A 20,988-nucleotide genomic window follows, 5' to 3' on the forward strand; every position below is an offset into this window, starting at 1 on the left:
TTTAATTAGGGGAAAAAAATTTTTTTTTTCTTTCCTTTTTTTTTTCCTTTTTCTTTCTTTTTTTTCTTTTTTCTTCTTTTTTTTCTTTCCTTTTTCTCTTCTATTTTCTATTTTTCTTTTTCTCTTATTTCTTTTAAAGTCCTCTAGTACTCCTCTACTACTCCTTAATTTTCATTTTCAATACACTATAACCTTACCAAAAAAAAAAAAAAAAAAGAAGAGAAGCCCTATTTTTAAACCAAAGATTATTCTCTCCCAATCTTGACTCTCTGTTTTCTACCTCAGAACACCTCTATTTCCTCCTTTCCCCTTCTCTTCCCAATTCAATTCTGTGAATCTTTGTAGGTGACTGGGCTACTGAGAACACTCTGGGAACAGACAGCTGCGTAGATCTGTCTCTCTCCTCTTGAGTCCCCCTTTTTCTCCTCCTGCTCATCTCTATCTCCCTCCTCCCTCTCCTCTTCTTCTTGTAACTCTGTGAACCTCTCTGGGTGTCCCTAATGGGGGAGAATCTTTTAGCCATTAACCTAGAAGTTTTCTTATCAGGGCTGTATAGTTGGAGAAGTCCTGAGACTACAGGAAGAATAAAACTGAAATCCAGAGGCAGGAGACTTAAGCCCAAAACCTGAGAACACCAGAAAACGCCTGACTACATGGAACTTTAAGTAATAAGTGACTGTCCAAAAGCCTTCATACCTACACTGAAACCAACCACCACCCAAGAGCCAATAAGTTTCAGAGCAAGACATACCATGCAAATTCTCCAGCAACACAGGAACATAGCCCTGAACATCAACATATAGGCTGCCCAAGGTCACACCTAACACATAGACCCATCTCAAAACTCATTACTGGGCACTCCATTGCTCTCCAAAGAGAAGAAATCAAGTTCCATGCACCAGAACACTGACTTAAGCTTCCCTAACCAGGAAACCTTGACAAGCCAATCGTCTAACCCCACCAACTGGGTTAATCCTCCACAATAAAAAGGAACCACAGACCTCCAGAATACAGAAAGCCCACTCCAGATACAGCAATCTAAACAAGATGAAAAGGCAAAGAAATACCCAACAGGTAAAGGAACATGAAAAATGCCCACCAAGTCAAACAAAAGAGGAGGAGATAGGGAATCTACCTGAAAAAGAATTTAGAATAATGATAATAAAAATGATCCAAAATCTTGAAAACAAAATGGAGTTACAGATAAATAGCCTGGAAACAAAGATTGAAAAGATACAAGAAATGTTTAATAAAGACCGAGAAGAAATGAAAAAGAGTCAATTAAAAATGAATAATGCAATGAATGAGATCAAAAACACTTTGGAGGGAACCAAGAGTAGAATAACGGAGGCAGAAGATAGGATAAGTGAGGTAGAAGATAAAATGGTGGAAATAAATGAAGCAGAGAGGAAAAAAGAAAAAAGGATCAAAAGAAATGAGGTCAACCTCAGGGACCTCTGGGACACTGTGAAACGCCCCAACATTCGAATCATAGGAGTTCCAGAAGAAGAAGACAAAAAGAAAGGCCATGAGAAAATATTTGAGGAGATAATAGTTGAAAACTTCCCTAAAATGGGGAAGGAAATAGCCACCCAAGTCCAAGAAACCCAGAGAGTCCCAAACAGGATAAACCCAAGGCGAAACACCCCAAGACACATATTAATCAAATTAACAAAGATCAAACACAAAGAACAAATATTAAAAGCAGCAAGGGAGAAACAACAAATAACACACAAAGGGATTCCCATAAGGATAACAGCTGATCATTCAATAGAAACCCTCCAGGCCAGAAGGGGATGGCAGGACGTACTGAAACTAATGAAAGAGAATAATCTACAACCTAGACTACTGTATCCAGCAAGGATCTCATTCAGATATGAAGGAGAATTCAAAAGCTTTACAGATAAGCAAAAGCTGAGAGAATTCAGCACCACCAAACCAGCTCTTCAACAAATGCTAAAGGATCTTCTCTAGACAGGAAATGCAGAAAGGTTGTATAAACGTGAACCCAAAACAACAAAGTAAATGGCAACGGGACCACACCTATCAATAATTACCCTAAATGTAAATGGGTTGAATGCCCCAACCAAAAGACAAATATTGGCTGAATGGATACAAAAACAAGACCCCTATATATGCTGTCTACAAGAGACCCACCTCAAAGCAAAAGACACATACAGACTAAAAGTGAAGGGCTGGAAAAAAATATTTCACGCAAATGGAGACCAAAAGAAAGCAGGAGTCGCAATACTCATATCAGATAAAATAGACTTTCAAATAAAGGATGTGAAAAGAGACAAAGAAAGACACTACATAATGATCAAAGGATCAATCAAAGAAGAAGATATAGCAATTATAAATATATATGCACCCAACATAGGAGCACCGCAATATGTACGGCAAACACTAACGAGTATGAAAGAGGAAATTAATAGTAACACAGTAATAGTGGGAGACTTTAATACCCCACTCACAACTATGGATAGATCAACTAAACAGAAAATTAACAAGGAAACACAAACCTTAAATGACACAATGGACCAGCTAGACCTAATTGATATCTATAGGACATTTCACCCCAAAACAATCAACTTCACCTTTTTCTCAAGTGCACACGGAACCTTCTCCAGAATAGATCACATCCTGGGCCATAAATCTGGTCTTGGAAAATTCAAAAAAATTGAAATCATTCCAGTCATCTTTTCTGACCACAGTGCAGTAAGATTAGATCTCAATTACAGGAAAAAAAATTGTTAAAACTTCAAACATATGGAGGCTAAATAACACGCTTCTGAATAACCAACAAATCATAGAAGAAATAAAAAAAGAAATCAAAATATGTATAGAAATGAATGAAAATGAAAACACAACAACCCAAAACCTATGGGACACTGTAAAAGCAGTGCTAAGGGGAAGGTTCATAGCATTACAGGCTTACATCAAGAAACAAGAAAAAAGCCAAATAAATAACCTAACTCTACACCTAAAGCAATTAGAGAAGGAAGAAATGAAGAACCCCAGGGTTAGCAGAAGGAAAGAAATCTTAAAAATCAGGGCAGAAATAAACGCAAAAGAAACTAAAGAGACCATAGCAAAAATCAACAAAGCTAAAAGCTGTTTTTTTGAAAAAATAAACAAAATTGACAAACCATTAGCAAGACTCATTAAGAAACAAAGAGAGAAGAACCAAATTAACAAAATTAGAAATGAAAATGGAGAGATCACAACAGACAACACTGAAATACAAAGGATCATAAGAGACTACTACCAGCAGCTCTATGCCAATAAAATGGACAACTTGGATGAAATGGACAAATTCTTAGAAAAGTATAACTTTCCAAAACTGAACCAGGAAGAAATAGATCTTAACAGACCCATCACAAGCAAGGAAATCGAAACTGTAATCAAAAATCTTCCAGCAAACAAAAGCCCAGGACCAGATGGCTTCACAGCTGAATTCTACCAAAAATTTAGAGAAGAGCTAACACCTATCTTACTCAAACTCTTCCAGAAGATTGCAGATGAAGGTAAGCTTCCAAACTCATTCTATGAGGCCACCATCACCCTAATTCCAAAACCAGACAAAGGTGCCACCAAAAAAGAGAACTACAGGCCAATATCACTGATGAACATAGATGCAAAAATCCTTAACAAAATTCTAGCAAACAGAATCCAACAACATATTAAAAAAATCATACACCATGACCAAGTGGGCTTTATCCCAGGAATGCAAGGATTCTTTAATATCCGCAAATCAATCAATGTAATACATCACATTAACAAATTGAAAGATAAAAACCATATGATTATCTCAATAGATGCAGAGAAAGCCTTTGACAAAATTCAACACTCATTTATGATTAAAACTCTCCAAAAAGCAGGAATAGAAGGAACATACCTCAACATAATAAAAGCTATATATGACAAACCCACAGCAAGCATCACCCTCAATGGTGAAAAATTGAAAGCATTTCCCCTGAAATCAGGAACAAGACAAGGGTGCCCACTCTCACCACTACTATTCAACATAGTGTTGGAAGTTTTGGCCACACCAATCAGAGCAGAAAAAGAAGTAAAAGGAATCCAGATAGGAAAAGAAGAAGTTAAACTCTCACTGTTTGCAGATGACATGATCCTCTACATAGAAATCCCTAAAGACTCTACCAGAAAATTACTAGAGCTAATCAATGAATATAGTAAAGTTGCAGGATATAAAATTAACACACAGAAATCCCTTGCATCCCTATATACTAACAATGAAAAAACAGAAAGAGAAATTAAGGAAACAATACCATTCACCATTGTAACAAAAAGAATAAAATACTTAGGAGTATATCTACCTAAAGAAACAAAAGACCTATACATAGAAAACTATAAAACACTGATGAAAGAAATCAAAGAGGACACAAACAGATGGAGAAACATACCGTGTTCATGGATTGGAAGAATCAATATTGTGAAAATGGCTATTCTACCCGAAGCAATCTATAGATTCAATGCAATCCCTATCAAGCTACCAACAGTATTTTTCACAGAACTAGACCAAAGAATTTCACAATTTGTATGGAAATACAAAAAACCTCGAATAGCCAAAGTAATCTTGAGAAAGAAGAATGGAACTGGAGGAATCAACCTGCCTGACTTCAGACTCTACTACAAAGCCACAGTCATCAAGACAGTATGGTACTGGCACAAAGACAGAAATATAGATCAATGGAACAGAATAGAAAGCCCAGAGATAAATCCACGAACCTATGGACACCTTATCTTTGACAAAGGAGGCAAGGATATACAATGGAAAAAAGACAACCTCTTTAACAAGTGGTGCTGGGAAAACTGGTCAACCACTTGTAAAAGAATGAAACTAGAACACTTTCTAACACCATACACAAAAATAAACTCAAAATGGATTAAAGATCTAAATGTAAGACCAGAAACTATAAGACTCCTAGAGGAGAACATAGGCAAAACACTCTCCGACATAAATCACAGCAAGATCCTCTATGACCCACCTCCCAGAATATTGGAAATAAAAGCAAAAATAAACAAATGGGACCTAATGAAACTTAAAAGCTTTTGCACTGCAAAGGAAACTATAAATAAGGTGAAAAGACAGCCCTCAGATTGGGAGAAAATAATAGCAAATGAAGAAACAGACAAAGGATTAATCTCAAAAATATACAAGCAACCCCTGCAGCTCAATTCCAGAAAAATAAATGACCCAATCAAAAAATGGGCCAAAGAACTAAACAGACATTTCTCCAAAGAAGACATACAGATGGCTAACAAACACATGAAAAGATGCTCAACATCACTCATTATTAGAGAAATGCAAATCAAAACCACAATGAGGTACCATTACATGCCAGTCAGGATGGCTGCTATCCAAAAGTCTACAAGCAATAAATGCTGGAGAGGGTGTGGAGAAAAGGGAACCCTCTTACACTGTTGGTGGGAATGCAAACTAGTACAGCTGCTATGGAAAACAGTGTGGAGATTTCTTATAAAACTGGAAATAGAACTGCCATATGACCCAGCAATCCCACTTCTGGGCATACACACTGAGGAAACCAGATCTGAAAGAGACACGTGCACCCCAATGTTCATCACAGCACTGTTTATAATAGCCAGGACATGGAAGCAACCTAGATGCCCATCAGCAGATGAATGGATAAGGAAGCTGTGGTACCTATACACCATGGAATATTACTCAGCCATTAAAAAGAATTCATTTGAACCAGTCCTAATGAGATGGATGAAGCTGGAGCCCCTTATACAGAGTGAAGTAAGCCAGAAAGATAACATTACAGCATACTAACACATATATATGGAATTTAGAAAGATGGTAACAATAACCCTATAGGCAAAACAGAAAAAGAGACACAGAAATACAGAACAGACTTTTGAACTCTGTGGGAGAATGTGAGGGTGGGATATTTCAAAAGAACAGCATGTATATTATCTATGGTGAAACAGATCACCAGCCCAGGTGGGATGCATGAGACAAGTGCTCGGGCCTGGTGCACTGGGAAGACCCAGAGGAATCAGGTGGAGAGGGAGGTGGGAGCGGGGATCGGGATGGGGAATACGTGTAAATCCATGGCTGATTCATATCAATGTATGAAAAAACCCACTGAAATGTTGTGAAGTAATTAGCCTCCAACTAATAAAAAAAAAAAAAAAAAAAGAAAAAGAAAAAAAAAAAAAGTTTGGAATGATATGATGAATAAAGCAACATGGGATTTAAAAGAACTACATATAAGGCCTCAGGCCTGAGTTGAAAAAAAATCAGCTGCTCAAATAGAAAATAGGGGAGATTCATGTCAAGAATATCATATTTGAAAAAGAATTAGAAATTTTATCAGCAAGAAGTTCATCAAGAGTAGGGGGATTGCTTGTAACTTCATAGAGAAAACAAATATTTTTGATGGGAATGAATGAACACAAATTTAGGAAAGTACTATAAACTATAATGTTATTACCATTAACAATTTGAGTGTGTTAATATGTCACAATTTGTACAATTACATTTCAATGTAAACACTATTTGACATATAAGCAAATACATCCAAATATGGATAAAAGGATAGTGTTTCTATTATCTACTGCTGTTCAATAAAACAGCCATAAATTTAATGGTTTAAGTGTATTTTTTCCACAATTGTGGAGTATGGGAATTACTCAGATTTCAGCTAGATGGTAGTTCTGCTCTAAATTGTGTCAACTCTTGTCAGTTAGCTTTGAATTGCATTTAGCCTACACCTAGCCAGAGTCAGAAGGACCATTAAATTGGATGTCTTAGGTCCTCCAACTCCCTTTCTTCTTTCCACATGTTTATTATCCTCTCATTTGCACTCTAAGTCAGGATTTCAAAGTTCTGCAATATTGATATGTTGAGCTGATCAATTTTTTGCGGAGTCTGTTGTTTGCTTTGTAGGTTGTTTAGCAGAATCTTTAGCTTTTATGTACTAGATATCAGGGGCAACCATTTCCTCTCTCCTTTCCAATGTGACAAATAAAAATGTCTAGCAATACTGTCAAATACCCAAACACTTTCATTTCTGTTCTTGATCTATTGGATTCATCAATAGTTTGTACAGAAAAACCTAAGTAAACATTTTAGCCAACCCAATACTTTTCATATTACTGTCTCTTAGTGTTGTTGCAGATATTGAGGTAATAAATGCAAAGCCCTGCATATGGTTCCTGGTGTTTAATAAAAGTTCAATGCATGTTTATTATTGCTATTATATTAGAATTGCATTCATTTCATGTGCTAGCAAATTTATTCTCAAAATTCTTCAAGCTATTCTTTAGCAGTATGTGAACCTAGAACCTCCAGACATACACACTCAGTTTAGAAAAGGCAGAGGAACCAGAGATCAAAATGTCAACATTCATGTATCATGGAGAAAGCAAGAATTCCAGGAAAGCATCTACTTTTGTTTCACTGATTATGCTAGAGTCTTTGACTGTGTGGATCACAACAAACTGTGGAAATTTCTTAAAGAGATGGAAGTAACTGTCTCCTGAGAAACCTGTATGCAAGTCAGGAAGCAACAGTTAGAATCAGATGTGGAACAACTAATGGGATCAAAATTGGGAGACAAGTGAAAGGTTGTTGCTGAATGATAAGAGGCCAGGATTCTTGGCCTCTGGAGGAGACAAATTCAGTCTGGGGCCAGACACGAGGCTGGATCGCTCAGAGCTTTTGTGTAATAAAGTTTTATTAAAGTATAAAGGAGATAGAGAAAGCTTCTGACATAGGCATCAGAAGGGGGCAGAAAGAGTACCCCGCTGCTAGTCTTCAGCTGGATGTTATATAGTCACTAGCAGTCTGTTAATGAAAGAAAGGAATGTCTTGAAACTCAGAATGGCACCAGGCCCCTCATCCATAAGACGCATTTGGGGATAATCTTGGCACAGACGATCCATCCCAGGCCATAAAATGACTGACTTGAATCTTGTAGAAGGGCAGATTACCATACAAATAGTTTCATTTACATAGATTAGGAGAACAATATCTGAGTATAACATACTGGTTTGTCAAGTAGGTTCTGAGCCATTTGGTGGAACTGACTTGAAGACAGAGTCTGGGGTAAATGCATAGTATATTAACATAGCTTAAGACAAATATTTCCATAAGAAAAATGTATTGGTTAACTCAAGGTTTGAGAATAGTTAACTTCAAGTGAAACCAGGTGTCATTATGGCAACACAGTATTTTAAGAGAAACCTCCTTTTAAATTTGTATAGAGAAGGAAAAATATCACTAGTTTATTTCCTACTGCCACTTAAGATAGATAAAAATGTCTGACACTTGCAGCCTATTTCCTTCATTTTGGAGATCCCTGGCCTTCCTGCCTGTTACCCTCTCACAAGTACGACAAGGCTGTATATTGTCACCCTGATTATTTAACATCTATGCAAAATACATCATGTACAATGCCAGGGTACGTGAATTGCAAGCTGGAATCAAGATTGCCAGGAGAAATATCAACAAACTCAGATATGCACATAACAATACTCTAATGGCAAAAAGTGAAGGGAACTAAAGAGACTCTTGATGAGCCTGAAAGATGACAGTGAAAAAGCTGGCTTGAAACCCAACATTCAAAAAGCTAAGATCATGGCATTCAGTCCCATCACTTCACTGCAAATAGATGAGGAAAAAGAGGTAGCAGTAACAGATTTTATTTTCTTGGAGTCCAAAATCACTATGCATGGTGACTGCAGCCGTGAAATTAAAAGATGCTTGCTTCTTGGAAGGAAAGCTATGACAAAACTTGATGGCACATTAAAAGGCAGAGATCACTTTGCCAACCAAGGTCCATATAGTCAAATCTATTTTTTTTTCCCAGTAGTCATACACAGATGTGAGAGCTGGACCATGAAGAGGGCTGAGCTTTGGAACTGAATCAATGCTTTTTAATTGTGATGCTGGAGAAGACTCTTGAGAGTCCTCTGGACTGCAGGGAGATCAAGCCAGTCAATTTTAAAGGAAATCAACCATGAATATTCACTGGAAGTCCAGGTGCTGAAGCTAAGCTTCAATATTATGACCACTTTATGTGAAGAGCCAACTCATTGGAAAAGACCTTGATGCTGGGAAAGATTGAAGGCAAAAGAAGAGGGTGGCAGAGGATGAGATTGTTAGATATCATTACTGACTCAATGGACATGAATTTTAGCAATCTCCAGGAGACAGTAGAGGACAGAAAAGTCTAGCATGATGCATTCCATGTGGTCACAAAGAGTTGAACATGACTTATCCACTGAACAGCAGCAAATCTTCACCTTCTACTTATGAGTTTGCACAAGATTAATTTTAAGGACAGTGATTGTGAAGAAATTTCAATTAGAACCTTGAAGTGTCTAAGGCTTTCTGCAAAATACTTGCTCCCACTTGTGTTAACCTGAAAAAGCCTTGCCTTTCTGCGCAGTCTTGCCATCTTTGTTTCCAAAATGGAGTACATGGTGTCTTAAACTATGGTATCTCATGGTGTTTTCCCTGCTTTTGTGTTGAGAAGAAATTTTGGTGTAAAAAATTGCTTCTTAATTTAAATCCAAGCTGAAATCAGATATTTTTCTTTTGAATATCAACATTGTAACCATATCATTATTCATAACATTAATAACCATCATGTTTTAATACATCAGTTCAGGATTTAACAAGTTATCTACATGCTTCTACTGTCCTACTACTTGTATAGTTATTTTGAAGTAGATTTAATCTTAAAGAAGTAGTCAGGTTAAATGAAATTTAAGTTGCTTAAAATATGGTTGGCCATGATTTTACTTTAATCTGTTTTAATTTCTCAAGGTCTATTAAGTCATATAAATACCACTTAAAAATGAAGGAGAACTAATTATGTAAACATATACAGCATTAAAAATGTTGTAAATATAATTTAATGGCAACGTTTTTTGAGTGGTAGTACTTAATACACTTGAAAGACAGTCCTTAAAATTCACTTGGACATGAATAATAAAATTCTTACAAAAATATAAAGTAAGTATGGAGGTGAAATCAGCTTTTGGTTCTATTGGAAACTGCCATCTACATAGTAGGTTTTCAATATTTTCTCAGGTGTGTGGGATAGAAGTCTTATCTGAAACAAAACAAGGAAGGGAAAGAGAATGTAGTGTAGGGACTATGACAGGTTTCAAGTGCTGTCCACAGTTCTGGAAACCAGATTTGCCCAGGAATGATATGAACAAAAACATGATTATAGTAAATCTCTCAAAGACATCTCAGATGTGCAACGTTTTGGACTAAATGAGTGAATTTGTTTAGCTGTGCCCAGCATAAGATAGATGTCTTTCTACCTTGATGGAATTGGAAGATATTACCAAAAAAAAAAAAAAAAAAAAAAACAAACCACCAACCTAGGCTTGAATAAATAATAATACAATAACTAGAAAACTTCTAATTTATTTTCATGTAATGTGTGCTTTAAAGAAATTTAACCAGAAAAGAAGCTATAGTTAGAAAGAAATTGAACCAGAAAAGAAGCTATAGTTAGAAAGCTGTAGTTAGAAAATCACTTTTAATCAAAGTGATTAAAAGAAGATATTGGCTTAAGTTTCTCTCTCAGAATGTTTTTATACACAGATTCCTTTCTTTTCAGCTACTTTAATAAATACATAGCACTAACTGGGAAGTTGGTACTTTTTACAGTATTTGGGTAGACAAAACTTTCAGGTTTCTCTACTTTACTATAAACCAATTCCCTTTCTTCTTTTCCTTACTGTTTCTCATTATGAAGACTTAGGAACACACCACTCTACTGAAATTATCTTAAATATCACTGAGAAACTGTTCTTTGGAAAAATCTAATGTTCTTTCTTAACTTTGACTATCCTCAATACTTTTAAAGCACTAGATGCTTTTGCATTATTTATTTAAACCTCTGTCTGACAATTTTTATTTTGTCATCTTCTGTGGATACTTATTTTGTTGTTGTTGTTCATTCACTAAGTTTTGTTTGACTCTTTGTGACCCCATGGACTGCAGCACACCAGGCTTCTCTGTCCTCCACTATCTCCCAGAGTTTGCTGAATTCATGTCCATTGAGTCAGTGATGCTATCTAACCATCTCATCCTCTGGTGCCCTCTTCTCCTTTTGCCTTCAATCTTTTCCCAGCACCAGGATCTTTTCCAGTGAGTGGGCTCTTGGCCTCAGATAGCCAAAGTAGTTGAGCTTCAGCTTTAGCATCAGTCTTTCCATAAATATTCAAGGTTGGTTTCCTGTGGGATTGACTGGTTTGACCTCTTTGCAGTCCAAGGGACTCTCAAGAGACTTCTTCAGCACCATAATTTGAAAGCATCAGTTCTTCAGCACTCAGTCTTCTTCATGGTCCAACTCTCACATCCATACATGGCTACTGGAAAAACCATAGCTTTGACTATATGGACCAAAGTCAGCAAATTAATGTCTGCTTTTTAATATGCTGCATACGTTTGTCATAATTCTCCCTCCAAAGAGCAAGCATCTTTTAATTTCAAGGCTGCAGTCATCGTCTGCTGTGATTTTGAACCCTAAGAAAATGAACTCTGACACTGTTCACTTTTTCCCCTTCTGGTTACCATCAAGTGGTAGGACAGTATGCCATGATCTTAGTTTTGTTAATGTTAAGTTTTAAGTCAGATTTTCACTGTCCTCTTTCACCCTTATCAAGTGGTTCTTTAGTTCCTCTTCAATTTTTTCGATTAGGGCTTCTGGCAGTCTTGATTCCAGCTTGCAATTCTTGCAGCTGGGCATTTCACATGATGTAATCTGCATATAAGTTAACAACAACAACAACAACAGCAAAAAAAAAAAAAAAAAAAAAAAAGAAACAAAAAAACAGGGTGACAGTCTACAACAATCTCATACTCCTTCCCCAATTTTGAACCAGTTTGTCCATGTCCTGTTCTTTTGATTCTTGGTCCATATGCAGGTTTTTCAGGAGATAGATAATAGGGTACTCCTTATTTAGGGTACCTAAAAATGGTACTCCCATCTCTTTAAGAATTTTCCACAGTTGTAATTGACACAGTCAAAGACTTAACATAGTCAATGAAACAGATGTTTTCTGAAATTCCCTTGCTTTCTCATGGTCCAATAAATGTTGGCAATTTGATCGCTGGTTCCTCTGCCTCTTCAAAACTCAGCTTGTACATCTGGAAGTTCTCAGTTCAAATATTGCTAGAGTGTATCTTTAAGGATTTTTAAAATTTATTTATTTGAATTGTAGGATAATTCCTTTACAATATTGTGGTGGTTTCTGCCATACATCACCATGAATTTGCATAGGAATGCATGTGTTCCACCTCCCTCCTCACTCCATCCTTCCAGGTTGTCACAGAGCACAAGCTTTGGGTGCACTGCATCATACATCAAAATCCAACTGGCTATCTATTTTACATATGGTAATGTATGTTTCAATGTTATTTTCTCAAATCATCCCACCCTCTCCTTCTCCCACTGGGTCCAAAATTTTTTTTGTTTTTGTTTTGTTATGTCTATGTCTCCTTTGCTGCCCTACATGTAGTATCATCAATACCATCTTCTGAGATACCATATTTATGCATTCCATGCATGCATGCTTGCATGCTAAGTCACTTCAGTCATGTCTGACTCTTTGCAACACTATGGACTATAGCCCTCCAGGCTCCTCTGTCCATGGGGATTCACCAGCAAGAATTCTGGAGTGGGTTGCCATTTCCTTCTCCAGTATTTATCCATTAATATATTATATTTTTCTTTCTCTTTCTGACTTACTTCTTATAGCTGTGTATCATTCCATTTTGTATATGTTCCACAACTTCCTGATCCATTCATCTGCTAATAGACATCTAGGTCATTTCCATGTTCTACTATTGTAAATAGTGCTACAATGAACATTGTGGTACTTAAGTCTTGTTCAGTTCTGGCTTCCTCAGGGTACTTGCCCAGTAGTGGGACTGCTGAGTCATATGGTAGTTTTATTCTTAGCTTTTTAAGGAATCTCCACACTGTTCTCCATAGTGGTTGTATCGGTTTGCATTTCCACCAACAGTGTAAAAGGGTTACCTTTTCTCCACACCCTCTCCAGCAGTTACTGTTTGCAGACTTTTTGATATGTGCCATTCTGACTGGTATGAGATGATACCTCATTGTGGTTCTGATTTTCATTTCTCTAATGATGAGCTATACAGAGCACCTTTTTATGTGTTTATTAGCCATCTGTTGTCTTCTTTGGAGAAATGTCTGTTTAGGTCGTCTGCCCATTTTTTGATTTGGTTGCTTGTTTTTCCGGTATTGAGCTACATAAGCTGCTTGTATATTTTGGAGACTAGTTATTTGTCTGCAGTTTCATTTGCTATTAATTTCTCCCATTCTGAAGGTTGTCTTTTAACTTTGCTCATAGTTTCTTTTGTCTTGCAAAAGCTTTTAAGTTTAATTAGGTCTCATTTGTTAATTTCACTTTTTTAATTTCCATTACTCTAGAAGGTGGTCATAGAGGACATTGCTGTGGTTTAGGTCAGAGCATATTCTGCCTATGTTTTCCTTTAAGAGATTTATAGTTTCTGGTCTTAGAGTTTCTGGTCTTTAATCCATTTTAAATTTATTTGTGTGTATGGCATTAGAAAGTGTTCTAATTTCATTCTTTTACATATAGTTGCCAAGTTTTCCCGGCAGTCCTACCACAGAAATCAGAAGAAAAAAAAAAAAAAAGAATTAAAAATAATCCTGATTGGAAAAGAGCAAGTAAAATTCTCAGTGCTTGCAGATGATATGATTCTCTACATAGAAAACCCTAAAGATGCTTTCAGAAAATTACTAGAGCTAATGCATGAATATAGTAAAGGCACAAGATATGAAACTAATGCACAGAAATCCCTTGCATTCTTATACACTAACAAAGAAATATCAGAAGGAAGAATTAAGGAAACAATCTCATTCACCATTTCAACAAAAATTGAAATACTTAAACTTAAATTTACCTAAAGAAACAACCACCACCACCAACAACAAAACCTGTATGCATGAAACTACCAGACACTGATGAAAGAAATCAAGGACAACACAAACAGATGGAGAGATATACCATGTCCTTGGATTGGAAAAATCAATATAATGAAAATGGCTATACTACCCAAAGCAGTCTATAGACTCAATGTAATCCCTAATATACAATGGAGAAAAGACACTCTCTTCAACAAGTGGTGCTTTAAGGGTTTTCAATGTTATCTTGCTAGCATGTGAAATGAACACAATTGCTTGGTAGTTTGATCATTCTTTGACATTTCTCTTCTTTGGAGTTAGAATGAAAACTGATATTTTCCAGTCCTGTCACCATTGTTGAGTTATCCAAATTGGCTGACAATGAGTGCAGCACTTTAACAGCTTCATCTTTTAAGATTTTAAAAATATCAGCTGGAATTCCATCACCTCCATTAGCTTTGTTCCAAATAATTCTTCCTAAGGTCCACTTGGCATCACTCCAGGATGTCCAGCTCTTGGTGAATAACCACAGCATCATGGTTATCTGGGTCATTAAGACCTTTTTTGCGTTTTCTGTGTATTCTTACCACCTCTTCTTAAGTCCTTCTGCTTTCGTTAGGTCCTTGCCTTTTCCGTACTTTATCATATGCCCATTGTTGCATGAAATATTCCCTTGATATCTCCAATTTTTTGGAAGAAATTTCTAGTCTTTCCCATTCTATTTTTTCCGCTCTATTTATTTGCATTGTTCACTTAAGAAAGTCTTCTTCTCTTCTGTTGCTATTCTTTGGAACTTTGGCTTTCAGTTGGGTACCTCTTTCCCTTTCTCCTTTACCTTTCACTTCTCTTCTTTCCTCAGATATTTGTAAAGCTTCCTCAAAAGAACACTTTATTTTCTTGCATTTTTTCCTTTGAGATGGTTTTGATTATCACCTCCTTTACAATGGTCAAAACCTTCATCCATACTTCTTCAGCCACTCTTTCTACCAGATCTAATCCCTTAAATCTTTTTATCACCTCCACTGTATAATCATAAGGGATTTGATTTAGGTCATACCTGAATGGCCTATTTATTTTCTTTACTTTCTTCAATTTAAGTCTGAATTTTACAATAAGGATCTCATGATATGAGGCACAGTCAGCCCCTGGTCTTGTTTTTGCCGACTGCATAGAACCTACCATATTTGGCAGCAAAGAACAAAGTAAATTTTAATTTTGGTATTGACTATCTATTGTTTTACTTGTATAAAGTCATCCCTTCTGTAGTTGGAAAAAGGTTTGCTATGACCAGTGTTCTCTTGACAAAATTCTGTTAACCTTTACCCTGCTTCATTTTATACTTCAAGGCCAATTTCGCCTATTATTCCATGTATCGCTTGACCTCCCACTTTGGCATTCCAATCCTCTTTCATAAAAAGGACATTTTTTGGTGTTAGTTCTGCCAGGTTTTGTAGGCCATCATAGAGTAATTCACCTTCAGTTCCTTCAGCATCAGTGGCTGGGACATAGACTTGGATTACTCACGTGTTGAATGATTTGCTTTTGAAGGAAACCAAGGTCATTATGTCGTTTTTGAGGTTGTACCCAAACACTGGATTTCAGACTCTTCATTGACTATGGGGGCCATTCCATTTCTTTTAAGGGATTCTTGCACACAGCAATAGATGTGGTGGATATGGTGGTCATCTGAGTTAAACGTGCCCCTTCCCATCCATTTTAATTCACTGATTCCTATGATGTCTATGGTCACTCTTTCCATCTCCTGCTTGAAAATGTTGAATGTGTTAGCTGCTCAGTCATGTCAGGCTCCTCTATCCATGGAATTAGAAATCCATGGAAAAGAATACTAGAGTGGGCAGACATTCCCTTTTCCAAGAGGTCTTCCCGACCCAGGGATTGAACCTGGGTCTCCTGTATTGCAGGAAGATACTTTACCATCTGAGCCACCTGTGATATACTGCTTAACCATGTCGAATTTACCTTGATTCATTGACCTAGCATTCCAGGATCTTATTCAATATTGTTCTTTACAGCATTGGACTTTAGTTTTATGACCTGACACATCCTCAACTGTGCACAATTTCCACTTTGCCCCAGCTGCTTCATTCTTTCTGGAGCTTTTAGCAGTTGCTTTCTGCTCTTCCCTGAGAGCCTATTGGAAGGTTCCAACCTGGGGAGCTCATCTTCTGGTGTCATATCTTTTTACCTTTTCACACTGTCCATGGGGTTCTCACATCCAGAATCCTGGAGTAGGTTGCTATTTCCTCCTTCAGTGGACCACATTATGTTAGAACTCTTCACCATGACCTGTTGGTCTTGGGTAGCATTGCACAGCATGTCTCATGGCCTCATTGAGTTATGCAAGCTCCTTCATTCAAAAAGGCTGTGATCCATGAAGGGGAGATAGTTATTTTGCCATTGTTTAATAGTAATAGCTGCTAATTTCCATTTATGTTCCATCTTTCACGCCTTTATTTCTGTCTATTCACTCCCTCAGAAAGTATATTCACTATTGTTTCTTCAGCTACTACTCACAGGAAGATAAATTTCAAATCTAAATTCCAAAATATGAATCTATTCATTAACATTTCTAAATTGTTTCTAAACTATGTCTGTTTGGATGGCTCATCTGTACTAACCAGGACAGGACAGACTCTGTTGCACAATAAATAGGTCTTGAAGATTGGTAACAATAGAGGGAAAATATATATATATATATATATATATATATATATATATATATATATACATATATATACATTGCTACTCACTGTGCTGAGCTTAGTTGCTCAATTGTGTCCAACTATTTGCCACCCCATGGACTGTAGCCTGCCAGGCTCCTCTGTCCATGGGGATTCTCCAGGCAAGAATACTGAAGTGTTGCCATGTCCTCCTCCAGGGGGTCTTCTCAGCCCAGGGATCGAACCCATATCTCTCACATTGAAAGTGAATTCTTTAACATCTGAGCCCCCAGGGAAGCCATGAATATTGAAGTGGGTAGCCCATCCCTTCTCCAGGGGATCTTCCTGCTGCAGGAATCAAACTGGGATGTCCTGCATTGCAGGCAGATTCTTTACCAGCTGATCTACCAGGGAAGCCCTATTGCTACTTATGTCACACCAAATATGGGCAGATTGCTCTCTTTTAACAGAGAAAGCAATGGCACCCCACTCCAGTACTCTTGTCTTGAAACTCCCATAGATGGAGGAGCCTGGTAGGCTGCAGTCCATGGGGTCGCTAAGAGTCGGGCATGGCTGAGCGACTCCACTTTCACTTCTCACTTTCATGTATTGGAGTAGGAAATGGCAACCCACTCCAGTATTCTTGCCTGGAGAATCCCAGGGATGGGGGAGCCTGGTGGGCTGCCGTCTATGGGGTCGCACAGAGTTGGACACGACTGAAGTGACTTAGCAGCAGCAGCAGCTCTCTTTTAAATAGTATTCTCAAGGATCCTGATCTTTTTCTCTATAAACATGAGGCATCCAGATCAGACACAGACATGAAAGTGGCAAACATCCCTTCCTACCACATTTGATTAGCCAGAAACCTAGTCACATGATCTCAGTCTACTTTAAGACTCATAAATATCTTCATGTGAGCACAAAAGAAAAATCAAATATGATTTGACAAGAAATATTCTCTACCACAACATTCTTACTCAAACTTAATTCAATACAAATCTAACTCATTTTCCTACACAAATTTTGGTTAATCAATTATTTCAAACTATTTCTAATGGTCATTTGCTACTTTTTCTTGAGTATCTAAATCTTTAAAAAGACATTACCTATGACAAGTCTTTCTACTTTATTCCATGTATGAAAATTGACACCAAAACATTGTTTCTTCTTTCAAAATAGCAGTCATACATTCTCATTACTGATACTTTGGTGTACATATTCATACACTTCTGCTTGTGTTAGTTTAAATAACTCATTATATCATCTCTTTTTCACTTTATTCTGTATGATCGTTCTGTAAATATATTCTTTACACAATGTTTCCTTCATGTCTCTCCCCTGCATAAGTGACTTCTTATTTTTCTTAGCATCAAGCCCAAACTCTTGTGAATCTCATAGTTTTGCACAATCTGGTGTCATACCACTCAGGTGACATGATCTTGCATTGCTATGTTAGTCAGGACTCTCCAGAGAAATAGATCTAATAGAATATCTATATCTACATATACATTTACGTCTCTATTTCTAACTCTATAATATCTTTCCCTACCTAGAAGGAGATTTATTACATTATATTGATGGAGGCTGAGAAGTTTCACCTTCTGCTGTCATGAAAAGTTGTGGTGCTTTTCAAAGTCCTGACAGCCAGATAGCCTTTGTGTAGATTCCAATCTGTTTATGAAGGACTAGAAATAAAGAGCACCGAGGGCAAAAGATTGATCTCCCAGCGTTAACAGTCATGAAGAAAGTAAGTTCAACTTTCCTTTGTATTTTGTTCTATTCAGGTCCTCAATGGATTGGATGATGCCAATTCACATTGAGGAGGACCATCTATTTTACTCAGTCCACCAGTTCAAATGCCAACATTTTCCAGAAACATCCTCAGAGACACACTTAGAAATAATGTTTAATAAGTAATCTTGGCATCGTGTGGCCCAGTCAAGCTGACAGATAAGATTACCCAATTGTTTTTTAATATGTCCATGGTAGTCTGGATAGGGCATTTCTCTCATAATTCCCATCCTCCTCCTTTACTTTTCCATATATATAGGCCATACTATTACTTGTCTCAGTGATCTTTTCCTAACCTAAAGCACGTCAGTTTTTTTTTTTTTTTTAAATCATCTATTCAACTCCTATTTATCTTTTAAAACTCACTTCTACTTCTTTTATGAAACATTATTCTCTATTCTAGGCCATGCTAATCTTTTTATTTCTTGTTCTCAGTTTATCACTTCATTGTTTTTTATTTTTTGTTAGATTTTTCTCCTAAGTTAGTAGATAAGCACTAATTCAGGACTCAGAGCTTTTTTTTTTTTTTTTCCCCATGATTGCATATTTCTATTCTTATGCACTCATTTGTGCCCTAAATTTCTCTTACAACGCCTAGGAGAGTGATAATCATATGCATATGCATGCTAAGTCATTCAGTTGTGTCCAACTCTGTAACCCCATGGACTATAGCCTTCCAGGCTTCTCTTTATGGAATTTTCCATGCAAGAATACTGTAGTGGGTGGCCATTTCCTATTCCAGGGGATCTTACCAATGCAAGATCGAACCTGTGTCTCTTGTGTCTTCTGCATTGGCAATTGGATTCTGTACCACTGGACCACCTTCTAAATAAAATAAAAGTGTTGTGAGATTCAGAAAATTAAATAAGACACTAATAAGACTTATTTATTTTTGTAACATATGTTTCCATGGACATTTTTATGACTTCTATTAATACCAGGTTATTATTTCCCTTGGGGCTTCCCAGGTGACACTAATGGTAAAGAACTTGTCTGCCAATGCAGGAAATGTAAGAGATGCAAGTTCTGTCCCTGGGACAGGAAGAGCTCTTGGAGGAGGAAATGGCAACCCATTCCAGTTTTATTGCCTGGAGAATCTCATAGACAGAAAAGCTTGGAGGTCTACAGCCCATAGGGTTGCCCAGAGTTGAACATGACTGAAGTGACTTACCACAGATTATTTTCCTGGAATATCATCAGCAGCATATAAATGTTTAAAAATACTCCTAAAAAACTTCAATACAGTGTAAGTATTCTTACCATGTGTTTACTCTTTGCAACCCCATGGACTGTAGCCCACCAGGCTCCTCTGTCCATATGATATTCCAGGCAAGAATTCTGGAGTGGATTGCCATTTCATCCTCCAGGGGATCTTTCTGACTGAGGGATCAAACTCACCTCTCTTAATTCCCCTGCATTGGTAGGTGGGGTCTTTATCACTAGCACCACCTGGGAAGCCCTCATTCTTACCATAAACTTACACTAAGACATTTAACTGACTCAAAATATCAAAACATGCATTTATTCATTGGCAATTTCTGGGCAACTTTCATCTTCATTTTCAATTCACCTCACCTATTTGCAGAATTTGATGTTTGTCCATTAAAATTTTCCTGAAGATTTAGGTCTTCCCTGAACATACTTAGCTGTTCTCCTGGGTATTTGTGCTTTGGTCAAATTCAAGTATGAGCTTTCAAGATTTGATGACTCATGCCATTATTTCTTACTGTTTATATTGCTTTTCAACTTGTGGCTACATATTACTAAATTCTTAATTGTTCAGCAGGAATGGCAAAAATTAAGCTTGCTTTGTGGACATATTTCTCTCTTCCTTTAAGTCCTTTTTGTCTCTTCAGTTATTTTTTCTGCCTGTATGTTTCTCTATGAACTCTGTCCCTTGATCCTCTCCTTTTACTTTGGTACATTCTTATAAAAAGTTCTATAACTCTCATTTTATTCTTAAATAAATACTTGAGTATAAAATTGAACCTGGGTCTCCTGCACTGTAGGCAGATGCTTTACCATCTGAGCCACCAGGGAAGTCCTTAAATAAATACTTGAGTATAAAATTTTAGATCATCCGTGCCTATATATCAGTTCAGTTCAGTTCAGCTCAGTTGCTCAGTCGTATCTGACTCTTTGCGACCCCATGAATCGCAGTACGCCAGGCCTCCCTGTCCATCACCAACTCCCAGAGTCTACCCAAACCCATGCCCATCGAGTTGGTGATGCCATCCAGCCATCTCATCCTCTGTCGTCTCCTTCTCATCCTGCCCCCAATCCCTCCCAGCACCAGGGTCTTTTCCAGTGAGTCAACTCTTCACATGAGGTGGCCAAAGTATTGGAGTTTCAGCTTCAACACCAGTCCTTCCAACGAACACCCAGGACTGATGTCCTTTAGGATGGACTGGTTGGATCTCCGTGCAGTCCAAGGGACTCTCAAGAGTCTTCTCCAACACCACTGTTCAATAGCATCAATTTTTCAGTGGTCAGCCTTCTTCACAGTCTAAGTCTCACATCCATACAAGACCACTGGAAGAACC

This window comes from Dama dama, chromosome 5 (genome assembly GCF_033118175.1).
Source record: "Dama dama isolate Ldn47 chromosome 5, ASM3311817v1, whole genome shotgun sequence".
Lineage (NCBI taxonomy): Eukaryota > Metazoa > Chordata > Mammalia > Artiodactyla > Cervidae > Dama > Dama dama.